Source organism: Mandrillus leucophaeus, unplaced genomic scaffold (genome assembly GCF_000951045.1).
Source record: "Mandrillus leucophaeus isolate KB7577 unplaced genomic scaffold, Mleu.le_1.0 Scaffold518, whole genome shotgun sequence".
In the NCBI taxonomy this organism is placed as follows: domain Eukaryota; kingdom Metazoa; phylum Chordata; class Mammalia; order Primates; family Cercopithecidae; genus Mandrillus; species Mandrillus leucophaeus.
In genome coordinates, this window is record NW_012105564.1 from 535,884 (window position 1) to 552,522 (window position 16,639).

The following is a 16,639-nucleotide window of genomic DNA, read 5'->3' on the forward strand; positions in this document are numbered from 1 at the left end:
GAATTATTAACATTTCTAAATTATGAACAAGAGAACACAGATTAAAAAAAGAATTCAGAAGAGAATCTTGATTTGTAACCGATGCTGAGAGAGAGACAAAATGTTTTACTATATTTTATAAGGAGGCAATATTTTCTTCCCTGAAATAGTAGCAGTATCTGGCTTCAAAATAGAGTCTCTGTAAAAACAAGATGTTCCCTCCACTGTGATTTCATACAAGCACCTAATTAGAGAAACCACAGGGAAAGCTAACCAAAACCATCTTAAAGGGGTTTAACTTTTAAATGTGAAATTTCTGGTATTACCTTCCTTTGGATGGTAGGAAATGCTATAGGGATACAAGGGGCTGCTTATTGCACACATCAAGAACCAGAACTATGCCATGGAAATGTTTCTGGTTGGCCTCGCAGGACATAGACCACAATGGGGTGGTTCAGCACCACACATGTTGACACACTCACTCTTTCTTTCTATGTTTTCTATTCTGGTGTAATGTCCAGGAAAAGAACTTATAAAGCTATAGGCAACTTCAAAGAGTATGTAGAAAAGGACAGAGGATGTGTTTCCCGGGATTCAAAGCCAATTTGCTGGTACTTTATAGGGTTTCGACTCCACAGATATTGATGAGGAAAGGCCTGCTCCCCCAAGGATGATCCTGGGAAATTACTACCCAGGAGTGCACCCCGGGTGAAATGCATAATGGCAGGTGATAATTCTGTGGTCAAACCATTACTTCGGTGTTTAAGCAGATCAAATCGATGAGAAAATGAGCCAGAGATGGGTCTTCACATAATAATAATCATTAAAGAGGGGCAAGGGGGCATTCTTCCATTGCAAAAGAGGAAGGTTCCTGTTAGGTTTTCTGATGAACGCAAAAAAACATTAATTGCTATTTCTCCTGCCCCTGCTTTCCTTACTGTCAACCTTCTTGAAAACTGAGCCCACTCTTGATGCCCCCATTCCCTTACTCCCACTCTCATCAGTTAGGCTGGTAAGAGGATTCTCCCATCACATTCACTAGGGAGCCATCCTCCAACCCAACAGCCTCTTCCATTCTCACTGTCCCTACTGCATTTTCTCAAAATCATTCATTCATTCACTGATTTTTTATTAAGAAACCACTGCATGCACAATTACTCCAGACCTGAGTGGAAATGGCAGTGAGCAAGAGTCCCTGCTCTCCTGGACCTTAGAGTCTAATGTGGCAGAGGGAGTGAGGGGAAAAAATGAGTTGGATCATTTCAACTAGCAAAAAAATGCTACAAAGAAAATCAAATTGGCACAGTAATCGGGAAGCAGGGTATGAAGGAAAAAGGAGACTGTCTACTGGGGACAGACCACCTGGGTTCATTTCCTTACTCTGACACTTATTAGCTATAGGGAATTGCATCACCTCCTTGTGCCTCAATTTCCTCATCTATGAAAGAAAGGGAAATTGAAATAATAATAAACTGTACATGCCTCATAAGGTTGCTCTAAGGGTTAAATGAATTAATAAGTGCTTTCTATATGTGCATAGAACAGAGTCTGGCATTAATTAAGAGTTTCTTCTGCATCTGTTGATATGATTACATGATCCTTAAGGCCCTTTCCAGTCCTGCAATTTTATATCTCTATTGAACTGAATTTCCACTAGAAGCGAAAAATGGATCTAGGCAAGCGGAGCTACAATATACTTTATATAAAGCCATATCCTTTCTTTATCCTGTTAATAAATCTGCTAATTAGAAAATAGTAACCATCTCAAGCTACATTGCTATGTTAAAGTAAAAACAACAACCCAAACCTGTCTCCTCTTAAGACTCAGATTTTACCAAAAAAAGAAATCTCATCTTCTGGTAAACATGAGATTCAACTGGGAGGCTTTTCACTCCTTCCTGCGTGCAATTAACAGCAAACACCTTGTCACAAACATTTTTGAAAGGTCAAAGACGGCAACAATTTTGCTAAAGAGACAAATAGTCAGATAAAACACTATCCTGGTAATTCCCAGGGTTCAAAGAACAGCATAACTGTGATCAATAATGAGACACACAAAAGGGATTGTGGGATAAAGGGCGGGTCCAATTGGAAGTATTAAAAACGTGTGTAAGTCCTTTTTACTCCCAGCATACCATGTGTTACACAGCAGATACTGAAGCTGTTAACAGTAAATTCATACTTACAATGTTAGAAAAATAAGATTCTGATTATGAAACAAAAGGTTGTTTTCAGTTGAAGAAGTAAATAATAGTAAGAATAAGGAATTTTGCAAAAGCCAAGGTAAGAATGTTTTGCCTCTGTAGTAAGTCAATTATTAAGTTCAAATTTTGAATGTATTTTAATCATGTTTTTATTATTGCCTTTTACCCCTATCCTAATGCAAACTATAAGTGTTCAAAGAACACTTACTTATTTCTAAATAAATATGTTTATATCTTAAATGTGCCTTAGAAATAGCATTTTTCATATATTTGCTTTCTATTGTCATTGTCTTGAGAGTAAATTTAACTTTTCATACATTGAAGACACAGGTTTCCTTTCTAAACGTTCATTGTACGTTTTAATTTTTTTTAATGCAGGCATTTCCAGCCCTTATGGCAGATTGTATCTTCCTGGCAAAAGTATTTTATCACTTAAGTTGCATTACACATTGATTATCTATTATCTGCTCATATTAAGAAGCCTCTATCATCAGTTAATGTTTACTAAACAATCAATACAATCTAAGTGAAACAAGAATAAACTCAAATAAGTGGGCTGAAATTCAGAGAAAATTGAGACCGTGTGCACTTTAGAAGAGCAGTCTTTGTGAGAACTCATTTCTGCTTAAAAGATCTAATTTATCTGTTTTAATGCTATCAAAGTTAATAATGGATGACATGTCTTACAGCTTCAATGATGCAGCAACTTGTCAATAACACAGAGAATTTAGAAAGCAATTCATCAATTCATGATTTTTAATTGGACCGTGGATGGTTAATTTTAAGTCATTAGACTCTCCAATAATAAAACCCTAGAAAGGGAGAGTTAATTAATACAGAAGTGAGTAACTGTTTCCTGTCTCTTCAGTGAAGAACTGAGTTCCTGTTCCACCCCAATAACAAGCGGCACTTTTTAGTTTAAGCACCTTTGCGTGGGATGAGGATTAGGTGTGTGGAATGGGAAAGTAAAGTAAAGTAGAGAAAGAGAGTGGCCTGTGTGTGTGTATGTGTGTGTGTGTGTGTGTGTGTGTGCGAGAGAGCATACTTCCCAAATATCTTTCTCCCAGAGACCCAGAATAAGTCCAACATACTCTATGCAAATAGGAAAGAATACAAATTTCCCTTAAATCTTTCTCTGAAGTGGGGGGTAAAGTGGTCAAAAGATTTCCCCACTTCTCAGTCTTGCACTTACTGGTAGAGCTGCATATTGCTTGTGTGTTTGTCTATTGATATTGCATTATCCATTGAATGTCCAAGCTGAAAGGGATCTTGGTGATTATCTGGTCCACCTGACCACCTTTTACAGCTGGGGAACCAGAGTTTCAGGAATACTTAGAGACCTATCCAAGGTCACACAGTTAGAGACAGCGCCAATCATTCTTCCAATTTCCACACCCAGCAATTATTCCACTCCACCACACTTCTCCGATCTCTCCTGCCTAAGAACACAACTTCTCATGCTCACAATGGAGAGATTAATCAGTCTGCAAGTTAAAGATTCGTTTTAAACAAATTGGTTCATTATTATTTAATTGAGGAGGCTTTGGAGCAATAAAAGCCTTGCTCACCAAAACTGAATAAGCAGCTCATGAAACACTGAGCTCAAGAAATGTAAAAACTGTCACGAGTCAATATGTGCTGCCTTTCTGTTTGATAAATGCCACCCAATACTTCAGAAGTATCAGAAACTAATGGCGTCCCAGCATTCCATAGGCATACATTAATGGGATCAGGAGCATAAAATATAAACAATAATGTACATATTGATTGTTCTGGACACTTGAAGCCCAACAAACATTTGAAAGGTCAGTCATTTCACTTGCATCAAATTACAGATAAGTCATTTGCCTGAAGCTGGAAACTTGCCTCTCCGTGTAAATTTATCTCATGACCTATAAACTTAACCGTGCCATACTTATACTAGCTTCCGTAGGTTGTCTGATGTGAAAAATGTACCAGAAGTGCTTAACCCCATAAAGCATATACAATAAACAACATGCAGGAAGGATATAGTGTAAGAGAAGCCCGTTCTATAAGCTGAATAAATACAATGAAACAGCATTTTACTCTGACAGAACATGTTTCAAGATTTCTGTAAGTCAAATACTACATGAGCTTACAAATGAATATGTATGCTTTCAGAATGTTAAAAACTGCAAGTTTATGAAATGCAATGTTATAGTTATTTTTACCTTTTTTTTTTCTTTTTTTTTTTCTTTTTTGAGATGAATTCTTACTCTGTTGCCCAGGCTGGAGTGCAGTGGTGCGATCTTGGCTCACCGCAAGCTCTGCCTCCCGGGTTCACGCAACTCTCCTGCCTCAGCCTCCTGAGTAGCTGGGACTACAGGTGCCCACCACCACACCCAGATAATCTCTTGTATTTTTAGTAGAAACGGGGTTTCACCGTGTTAGCCAGAATGATCTCGATCTCCTGACCTCGTGATTACCCCACCTTAGCCTCCCAAAGTGCTGGTATTACAGGCGTGAGCCACCGTGCCCAGCCAGTTATTTTTACTTTTACCTAAAAAAATTAAATTTGGTTTGACCAGTTTGCACTGGAGTTTATCTTTGGGCAATTTTTTTCTCCAGTGAAAGATTTATTTCTTTTCAGAGCCCCTCCAAAATAGAATTTAAAAGCTCATTTGAAAGTTGTCTGGATATCCATATAGAGGTATTTCTTTACTGACATTCAACACCAAAGGCACCTTTCCCTTAGAGGTGGGCTTCTATTTAGCAGTCTCTCTGATGCTGCTACATATGGACAAACTGGATATCAGGGGATAGTTCACAATCCCACAGCCCCGGTTCCTTCCCTGAAGTGATAGTGTTCCTCTTTGGAGTCAGTGTCCCACTACTGAGATTGAAAAGGGTGAGTAGGACATTGAGGGGTTGAAAGAAAGGCTTGCAATTTATGCCCCCTTTATGAGAACAGCAATTTTACCTTTCCTCTGACAATGCCTCTAACCATCCTAAGCTTGGAGAGTTCCTCCATTCACTACTAAGTAAGAATATCAGAGTAAGAACCAAGCTTGCAGAGATGTCACCCACTAAATAGCCAAAGCAAGCAATGTCCTTCATTAACAGGGCTTATAAAACACTCAGCAGAATTTCCTCTGGCAGAAGGCATTCCTCTATGTGTAAGTGAATGAAAATACATCTGCTTTTAGGTTGACAGCTTTAATCCTAAGCATTTTCAGCTGTCTTGGTGAGAGAAGGTGACTAGATACCCTTTTTCTGAATTTTGCACTATAGATCTTATCCAAGATTCTACAACAGCTAAAACTAGACATTTTGAAAATCAGATTTCTTTACTTGTGAATCATAGTGTTTTCAAAAATACTTTTTAAACTCTTGTTCCACTAGTTTAACAATTGGTAGCCATTGTAAAATCATATAGTTGCAATTTACATTAAAAGACCATAATTGTAACAAGGAATACAACAGAATTAAAAACTACAAAGGAAAATAATGATTTATTTGGTAGCCAAATGACCTAAAGTTAACGTTAAAAACATCATTTTATCGTTTTCTAAAAAAATTATCTATCGAAGAAATTATTCTATGTTACACTATACATAGAACCTTAAATGGATTAAAATAATAAGTATCATTTAAGACAAAACCTAATTATTATACTTGGTCAAAAGAGGAAGACCATTTCAAAGACATACAGCTTGGATTATTGTTTTTCTGCAATTTAAATTTTTAAGAGCTTCAAAAAGTGGCTCAGACATTTTTTATCACAATCAAAACTCAATTTGGTCAATAATATTAATATTTTGAATGAAGAAAACTCAGGACCAGAATAGTGATTATGTCTTCGAGAAATAAGTTTATTCTGAAACCCAGACTGTAATTTCATTTTGTGCTAAAGCTACTAGGAAGAAGGAATGTTCATGCCAAAGAAAGACAGAGATTTTTAATTGTAAACACTATCTTTCTGGCATATTAATAATGCACCTTTTATTGCATTAAGTTTTATTAACTTTATTGCATTAAGTTTTAGTCACATAAGATCTGCAGGCTAAACATTCCCTGAAAAGTAGTTCTCTGTATTTCAGAAGCTATTTTCGGACTTTTAAATTTTAAACTGAGACTTTGGTGACCAATAAACAAGAGACAAAAGAATTCTCTTCTCTTCTGCTTATAAGACGACAATACAAAAAAAAAATGTTAAAAGCCATGTCTTTATTATATTAAAAACTGTTCAATCATCCTAAAATGCAAGCTTATGGTGACAATTAAGGGCAGAACCACTTGTCCTATCAAGCTGAAGTAACTGTATGCAGCAATTCTATCAAGGATATCTTCAGAGCAAAAATAAAAGGACATTTATCATATCCTCCCTTTGACTATTTCCTTGAAAGCTAGGCTTTCAAAGTTGAGGCCTAACACACAAACTACTTTTCTTCTACTCCTAACCTAGGATTCTTTCTTTCTTAAAATGCACCATCCACCTCTCTAGACAATAACTCCAGAAGACCTAATGATTGTGTTCCAAATCCCACTCGTGGCATTTCAGTTTTAGAATAATGAAAATAGGCTATCGATATCACCTGAGTTTCAAAAGACTGTTCTCTGCCACAGTTCCTAAACTCAAAAGATTTGCTTTTGACATCAGGTACATAGTGATGTGAAACGGGAAATGAGAGTCCCTACTGGGATGGTGTACATCCTCACATTTGTGAGACCAACCGCCACACTCCCAGCTTTTCTTGTTCCCTGACAAGACTTGTCCCGACCCTCTCCTGGGACACTTTTGACAGCAATTGCAGACAACAGAAGCCAGCAGGAATATGTAAGAACAGGTGCTGGGTTCTCCTGGGGACGCCTGTGCTCAGAGAAAGGGCCTCCATAGAGCTGTGCCAAGACATTCCACTTCCAAGTTGCCCTCTTGCCCTTAGCCATTGCAGGATTTTTGCTCCTTTTCACACAGCAGATGTTTGGAAAGATTTGCCACAAAGCATTATGGCTTCTAAAGTGCTTCTGGCAAATTTTCTTGGTCAGCTTTTAAGGGACCTTGGTTGGAATCTCTGATAATATAAAATAAGAATGAGTTTGTGTTCAGATAAGGGAAATGATAATAAAAGGCCAGCGCTTTTCCATATTACTCTATTATTCCAGGTGGCTTCTTTCCACTTCCTCCCACATCTCAGGAAAAGGGACATTCCTGGGTTCAGAGGATCTCTAGCATCAAAGAGGAAACAGATCACGTAATACTTCCTCCACATACAGGTCACAATATTCACATACTCCTGCATATTAGACACCACTTCGGGAGCATCTGGCTGACTACTGTTAATCCCCATCCTTTATCCAGTGATTAAAATTGCTCCGTGATTAAGGGTGCTCTGTACCATGGGGACAGTCATCCATGAAACTCAACAACCACTCAGGGTGGCTACTTCTAAAAGTGTGGTCCCTGGGCCAGCATCATCATCAGGATTACTTGGGAGCTTTGTAATAATGCAAAATTTCACGCCCACCCCAAACCTATTGAAACAGAATTTAATGAGATCCAGAATGTAACAAGATCATGTCTAAGAAGCTCTATGCTACAGCTTCTTAGAGCAACTCAGTGCTCAGGATTCACAGAGTGAGACACTGCCTTTCTCCAATGCAGAGATTTACACAGCTTCAAGAGCACTCCAGTGCATTCTCTAAATCTCAGATTCTCTAGGAAATATGGTCAAGAATCAATGAATCTATGTTACAATTCATTATTAGTGGTAGTAGGACTCGAACTCAGAATTCCCAACTCCTAGATTTCTGCACTTTCTGCTACCTCAGCTAGTACCTAAGGAATGGATGATTCCTCCACATCTTAACGTTGGGAAGTTATTCCCGTTCGCATTATTATTATGGTGTAGTAAAAAGAGGGCTTCAAGTCTTGGTTCTGCCATTACTCATCCCTATGACTTTGAAAACAACTGCATCTTTAAAAAAACAGATTAGAAGCCCAAAGACATTAGGCCAGACACTGTAACTCACACCTATAATCCCAACATTTGGGAGGCTGAGGTGGGAGAATTGCCTGAGGCCAAGAGTTTAAGACCAGTCTGGTCTATATAGCCAGATCCTGTAACTACAAAATAATAATAATTTTTAAAAGGACATTTATAAAATAAGGTTAATAAAATAAAAATAGAAAAGTGGGGCCATGATTTAGCAGTAAGTAGCAAATACTACAAAAAATACACAAGTTCTAATCTAATTTGTAATCTAATTTCTGAAAATGTAACCTAAAAAAATACATCCGAAGAAGAAAATGTTATATGTACTAAAATGGTCACTGGAATATTATTTATAACAGAAAAACTGAAAGCAACCAACAAACTCTGTCATCAAGATATGGCTAATTAAATTATGGGACATTTACTCATTTAAAATGATATTCACCAAGAATTGGTAGCCACATGAAAAATTCTGGTATGATGTCAACAGGAAAAGCAGGATATAAAATTGTAGTACATTATGATTCCAACTATGTAAACAAATGTACATAGCTAGAAAAAAAGAAAAATATTTGCAAAATGCATCATATTTTATCAAGATAAGTAGAATATAGGTAATTGTTTTATAAATTTTCAGTAGTTGTTAATTGTTTCTATTAGCTCCCTACAAGAAAAAATTTATGAACAGGAAATGAAAACAAATTAGTAACCACGAGACCTAATACAGTTACTATAAACTGTCACTAAATCTGGCTCTGAACTCCACGGATGATAACAAAAATGAACAATTATTGAGCACTTGCTCTGTGCTCAGGACTTGTACTAAAGGCTTCAACATTGCTCATTAAATCCTCTGATGTCTGTAATATGATCACCCCTATTTTACAGACAAAAAGACGGGGCTTTAAAAAAAAAATCAGGGTTTGGATAAACCATGGGGTAGCCTTATCTGGGTCTGTTTCTTCATCTCTGTAAGGAGGGATTGGGACTAACTGACCCTTAACATTCCCCCAACTCTGAGATTCTGAGATTATGAAAATCAAAAGCATGACAATGACAATCAAGAAAGTCTACACAGGCATTATGTAAAGCAAGGCTACGCATGGACACTCCAAGCAGCCCTTCTTAGGTAAAACCTTAAGGAAGACCAAGTTTGCCTCCCCATCTTTGCCCCTTCTCCATCTGGAGGTGCCTCCCCTCCTGCTCTCCTTTGCTTCTCTTTGCTTTCAGAGTAACTGTCAGCAAGATTAATTTAGATCCACGTGTTCCCTCTCCCTGGGGCATTTGCCTTTGAATCTTCTCTCAATGCAGTGAAAGTTGTGTCCTGTCCCCTTAAGAAAGGATTTCAGGCATAAGCACAGTGGTGGAAGAAGTGTTTACCAATCAGGGACCCTGTCTGCCAGCAAAGGCAGCTTCCTTTCTCAGCCTCTCCTGGGCTGAAGGGCAGATGAGGAAAACTAGGAGAAGGGGCAAAGCCTCAAATAGTACCTATTGAGACTTCTTTCAGATGCATTCATGCATATATATAACTGAAGTTGTCTTGCAAAACTGATGGACAAAATTCAACCTTGTGATATTAGAAACTATTACTTATGAGTTAGCTAGTTTTCACATTGCAAATAAATCACCACCTGGTCATTTTAAAAAGCAAAATCACCTTCTGGATGTGCGATTTATAAAAACTATTTCACATAAAGCATTTCAGGTGTTTATATACAAGGTCTCTCAAATCCCTACAAAATCTGCACACATGGAACATTCAGTAAAATGTAAAAAAAAAAGTACACACTTGTATGAATACAATAATTGATTAATAATACTTCTTCACAGTATCTTCTTGACAATGTTATTAACTACTAAACAATAAATAATTAATTGCTATAGTATAGTATATCTAGTACGTATATATAGTATTATTCTCATGAAGTAATATTTTATAACTATTTTCAGCATTTGGGAGAATTGCGAAAAAGATTAGAAAAAAATGAAACATTACTATTTCAAGTAGAATAACTAAAAATTAAAATTAGGAATAATTCTGCTAAAAAGATCTCAGCTTTTTTCAGCGTTTTAATTCTAAGCTACTTTTTTTAAATTTGCATTTATGGAAATGTTCTCTACATTTTTTAAGGAACTGTGTGCTAAAAATGGTATTCCAAATTAAGGATTTTTAAATTGATATCTAATTTTTTCATTAAATATATAAAAATTTTAAATGCAAGCAAAATAAATTTGTACTTTAAAAAATATGTAGCATTTTGGTAGTGCTTAGTGGAAAGGAATGCCTTTGTGAGCTCCTTTATGTTTCAATTGATACACTGTCTTCTACACAAGTGAAGCATGAGCCATACCACACTTGATTTAATTGATTTTATTATTATTAGGCCTGTTAATGTTTTAGAATTGATTATGCCAGAGCAAGGGAGTGTTTGATCTGAATGAGCTTCATTTTATAGAACACAAGTTCAACGCATCAAAATCTCTATTTTTTAGAAAGAAATTAATTTGTTGTTCTTGCACGTTTAATTAAACCACATTAAGAAAAAAAAAAAGGCCTTAGAGTTGAGAACTTTCCAAACCATTTATTTTAGCTACAGAATTAGCAAAAACATACAAGATGATGTGCAATTTCCTTATTTTGGAGCATTAGTTGTTTGGAGTGTGGTTATGGAGTTTCTCAACCCACACTTTTCCAACATTGATAACCATTAAGAAAAGACATAGAATACTCAATTCTGTTCACTCAAATTTGGTAGATTCCGGGAGTGAGTTTCTTACCCCAACATTAGCGTTACAATGCACACAAGTTTAACTGTAGTTAGCTACTTTCATTCAGGGCTCTTGTTAGCATCTTATAGTAAAGGCGTGGATGAGGAGGGGGAAAAATAAAGCTTTGACAGATGGTACTCAGCGTTTGACTCCTGCTGAGCTCAGCAGGACCTGTGGTTTCCAAGGTTAGAGCTGTCAAAATGGCTCTGTCTATCAAGTGAATAACAAAGTGTAGACTGCCTGCCTATTTCCTATACAAAACTTAGATTTCATTTGCCATTATTGTCGGTCTTTCTGCTGATTTAATAACTTCTAAGGAGAAGAACTGGGGGTTCTGATGCAGCCTCACTATTTAAGAAACTACTTGGAAAGGGAATTCTCAAGGGCTGAAAGAGGTAGGCCGCGATCTGATCTCTTTCTCTTTGGTTTCTAAGGTTTCAAGACTTAAAAAGGATTCAAAAGACACCAAAGGTTCACTTTGGGCTGAAAGCTAAATGTGAACCTTTCAAAATGAACTCATTGCTGCCTTCCTCTCAAAAGGGTAAAATGTTTTTTATTAAGAATCCTTGGGGTAGTGGATAATTATTCAACTAGAAATATTGAGAATGATAAGAGAACTGTTCCTATTATGAAATACATGGATCTGTTTAGATGTGTTTGTCAAGGCCTGTTTTTCACCTTTCACAGCTCTTAATATTAAAAACTCACCCCTTTTTTTCACCTATTTCTAAAGGCTTCAGATGGTCAGATAAAGTACCTGATGCTGAAAAACAGGAAATTGAATCATGTCTCCAAAATGTGCCTTTTGTCATGCACTGTTACAGCTCTATTTCTTGGTAAGTCTGATGTTCTCCTTTATGCATATTTTGTGATTACAAGATTGTTATTGACCTCTTGGGATTTTAATCAAAAGCCTGTGGATTCATAAACCCAGGCTTTCTATTAAGATGATGCTGAAATTAGGATTGGGGTTTTGCTTCTGAATAAACTAATAATTATATTTCAATATTTATATTAAATATTAATATACTTAAATTTAATACACTTAAAGCGAAACACCTGATTGTTATTTCAAAAATGTAGTATTTAAAAAATGACAGACTTAAACTTGTGTCCTGTCCCAATACTAAGAATTTTAGTTGTCATTTTTGAGAAGCTGATAAAGGGAAATCTCTTGTCTCTTTTCGATGCTGGCTTGAGCAAACATTTCCACTACTGTAGTGATTATTCCCAACCAGCATATCTGAAAAGATGACATTCTACCTACAATATAGTTGAAGAAATTTCTTCTGCAAATATTTAGTTTATAGAAATCCCACAATCATAAAGGGAAGAGTGATTTATTTGGAAGAATGACCATTTATTATGATTTTCAGTATAGTTCAGTATTTTGAACATTAAACTTAAAAAAAAATTTAAGCTTTAAAATATTTACCTTCTTTTAAAAGTTATTTTAAAAACCCTACCGCAGTGTTTTTTTCTGAGACACAGGGCCTGTACTACATATTAGATATTCAGTAAATGTTATTGAATTGAAATAAAAAGGATATTGACTATTGAGTAAAAGATGAAAGGAATTCTTGAGTTGAAATAAAAGGAAGACACCTCTTACATCAGATTATTGTAAGAAATTATCAAATGCCAATTTAGCATAAATCCTTTTCCATTTGTGCTTGGGTTTTATCCTGGAAATGTTTGATGCTTTTAATCATCTCTGTAGATAATAATGATAATTAAACAGAAATTTCAAAAAATATTCTAAACTAAAATGCAGTTTTCTTCTCTCGTTTTCTCTGTCTGCCTTTAGCTTGCTTTGTTCAATAGGGCAGTTTCTAAGCTTCTTTCTAACAGCCTATACTATCACTATACCACCCCTGTCCCCAAAGGAGGTTTTGTTAATGGCAAACTTGCTGAATCAAATTTGCTTTTTATGTGTTTGCATTTTTTGAAGAGTCTCTGAGGGGTTTCTTCATGTGTCTATGGGGAAAGTGTGCTTCTGTATTTTCATCCACGTTCATAAACTATAAGACTCTGGAAATTAAGTCCATCTCTGGCAGGAAATCAGCAATCTTAGAGGAAGGAAATAGAACTAAAACAGATACAATGTTTGAGTACTATGACCACATACCATACTTAGTCTCCAACCAAATCCTTTCTGGTTCTAACCTACAGCACTGGCCCAGAGCTCTGGGACCAAGAAGTCAAAATATCCAGGGCTAACTAATGTAACTAGTATATTCTAAGTGCACTAAGCCTTTCAGTCGTTTTGTTGTTGTTGTTTTTAACTGTAGTAAAATACACATAACATAAAATTTATCATCTTAGTAATTTTTAAAAGTACAGTTCAGTAGTGTTAAGTACATTCACATTATTGTGCAGCTAATCTCCAGAACTGTTTTGATCTTACAAAACAAAAACTCTATACTCATAAATAACACCTCCCCCATTCCCATCTCTTCCAGGCCCATGGCAAACACCATTCTACTTTCTGTCTTTATGAATTTGAGTAGTCTAGGTACCTTACATATAAATGGAATCATTATAGTATCTGTCTTTTTGTGCGGCTTATTTCATTTAGCATAATGTTTTCAAAGTTCATCAATGTTGTAGCATTGTCAGAATTTCCTTCCTTTTTAAGGCTGAGTAATATTCCATTTTATGTATATGCACCACATTCTGCTTATCCATTCATCTGCCGTTTGACACTTGGCTTGCTTCTACCTTTTGGCTACTGTCAATAAGGCTGCTATGCACATGGGTGTACAACCTTCAGTCGTTTCAGAATGTGATTATTACATGCTGCAGAATAAATTAAGACGCACTGGAGAAAATACTTGAGAAAAATAGGCAGAAAATTACAATAATAAAAATAATAGATAACACTTACTGAGAGGTTTCTATGTACCAGGCACTGTGCCACACACAACACTGATCTTAACTTTCTGAGAGATGCACTATTATTACCCTCATTTTGTAGAAGTGAAAACAAGCACAGAGAGGTTGCTTAACTAGTCCAAAGTCACTCACGAAGTAAGTCACTGGAATGCAAATCTGGGAAATGGGGCCAGAGTTTATTCATTTGGAGGAGGGAAGAAAGTACAGAATCCGTATTCATGGAGCCACAGCCAAGTACCCTTAGGGAAGAACTCCTTGACCACTGCACAGAGCATGGCCTGAGCAAAAGGGCACTTTTGAATAAGAGCCAGAGAAAACAGCTCTGTCACCTGCTAGCTGCAGGACCCTGAATAAGACAACTGCCCTTCTGGGCTTATTTTTCATCTGCGAAAGGAGAGACTGAACTGAGGGTTCTACAGCCTATGATTTCCCGCATCCCTCATTCCACGTGAATTGTTATCTAATACTTTATGACTTGGTTATTTTACCTACTTGAAGATAAGAAAGTAATTTAAAATTTTCAAACATATGCTGAAGTCTACAAATTTTGATAATGACGAATTTTCTGATTCTCATTTCACTATATTCAAATTATTCCTTGATATAAAAAATATCATGTGTACTCCTCTAATGAATCTAAAAAGAACGAATACAATGACTTGGTACCAATAGGAGTGTGTGAGGTAAAATGTTTCTCCTTCAGAGGGCCCTGAGCTATGCCTACCTCAACAAAAGCAGAGAGTTGCAAACAGTGCTCATTTAATATATATTCAAATAATTAGTGTTCTGTGACACCGCCCCCTTTCACCCTGCCACTGACAGAAACAAGAAGGGTGAGTCTGAATTAATGTTTTCCTCTTCACAGTAAAAATGCATCATGGCATTGTATCTCTAGAAACACAGACTGTACATAAGTATCCTTATTATCATAAATAATTTTACTAGCTCTTTTGGTTCTATGGTTATGAGCTTAGGTTATGATTTTGTTGTGTTCACTTTCAGAGCATAACCCTAATTCTGGGTGTAGTGATTGAATTGGATCCAAGGAAACAAAGGAAAAACATTTTTTAAAGAAATGTTTTAAATTTTTTTAAATTCTGAGTTCCTGGAGAAGAGTATTTGAATGCCACTGATCTAATTTATAAGTAGGTGCATGTTTGCAATCCCATGAAGAACACTTACCAGAAACAACCTTGCAGATCAGGCTCAAGAGAAGACTTGAGTTGGACGTTTGTTGGAATGCTGTACAAATCAAGTGGCAAATGCTTATTTGACCAAAGTCCAAGTGTTTCAAGTAGAGTTCAGTCAAGTGATTGATCAGGTCTGCATTTTTTCAGGGATGTCTGCAGATAAAGTTCAATATTAACTTAAGGAAATGTTTTCATTTTCTTTTAGCCAGCATTTAAGGCAAGATAGACAATTTTATTTTAAACCAAATTATTACAAAGGAAGCACTTTCCATGTTCCAATACATGAATTTGTTATTCTTCATATAGTAACTACATTCAGCCTGCAGCCAAGATAAAGAATTTTGTGATACACACTTCATCTTCCATCTCTGCTTTCAAAAGATGTGAATTCTACAAACCAGACAGAAGAGGGAGCTATCCATCTGGAAATTAACCAAGCCTTTCAAAAACGTCAAATAAATATAGAAGAAAATTCTAATATAATCAAGTCTTACTTAGTCTTGTATTTTATAAAAACACTATAATTTTTCTGGTGCATTAAAAATGACAAAGAAAACGACCAGTAAAGGCAAAAACATTGAATTAATTAATGAAGAGGCAAAATATACAAATGATTAAAAGGCCAATTAAAAATACACTCACATTTTATGGTTTGATCTCACATTTTATGGCAAAATGTAGAACCAGAACACACCTCCAAAAAGGGCAAAATAGTACTCTACTGATTACATATCACCTTCCTATAGATCCTGTTCTTAAAATGGAACGCTGACTTTAAAATTGATAACATCTGGAAATAATGGCAAAAAGGAAAAACCGTTGGGCTGCATCTGTCTTGAAAATGCTATGTAACAAGATTTACTTAATACATTTGAAAAAGGAAAAATGTTTTGTTCCCCAATTTGTTGCAACATCTGAAAGTTCATGAGGTTATGACCCCTCTTTAAGAAAGCATCTCCCACCACCTGCAAATACCCCAGGAAAAGCAGTTGGAAACAATAAAACACGTGCTAGTTAACTGTTACCAGGGAAACGGTTCTGGTTCACCAATCAGAGCGCCTGTGCTTCCCAGTGGCTTTGTCCGAGGGAGACATGCGCCAGCTGTTAGTGAATAACCATTGTTATAGATCATCAGGAAATCACAGTCAGCAGGCAACCCAGCCCCACTGGAAGTTTATTTCTCATATTTGTTCATCACCAGGGCAATTCTCCATCTTTAAAACATCCCCTTAGGCTGGGTTAACTAAATAACACCCTACACGGGTAAGGTCATTTTAAAAAGGCAAGTTGCAAAATGGTCTTTTTGCCAGCAAACAGATTTCTAACTTTGATTCCAACTGCATCACCCTTCTGCCCCCTTCGCTTTCCAGTGGCAATTTTAAGACTGATATCTAAAGTCTGTACTCCTTTGAGTGCTGTTCCTTCTTCACTTGACTGGCACTCCAGGCACCAAGAGATTTCACACCATACCCTCCAAAACCTGTCAGAGATCATTTGGTAGTTCTCATGCTGGAAAGACCAGTGTGATTTGCAAACGGGGAGCTCTGAAGAGGCTGTTTGGGTTGTCACAAGGAAAGGGGCTGAGAGGACAAACCCTGATTCCCTCCCTCAATAATACATACAATTCAACCAGAACAGCCCCCTTTTA

General features: G+C 36.5%; 1 long non-coding RNA gene across 1 annotated transcript in view; it reads left to right on the forward strand.

Moving 5' to 3' along the window:
* LOC105551321 overlaps positions 1-16,639 on the forward strand; it is an 87,201-nt gene that overhangs the window by 21,985 nt on the left and 48,577 nt on the right. The window contains exon 2 of the long non-coding RNA XR_001007854.1: positions 11,640-11,742. This is a non-coding gene — a long non-coding RNA (uncharacterized LOC105551321). The remainder of the gene's footprint in view (positions 1-11,639; positions 11,743-16,639) is intronic.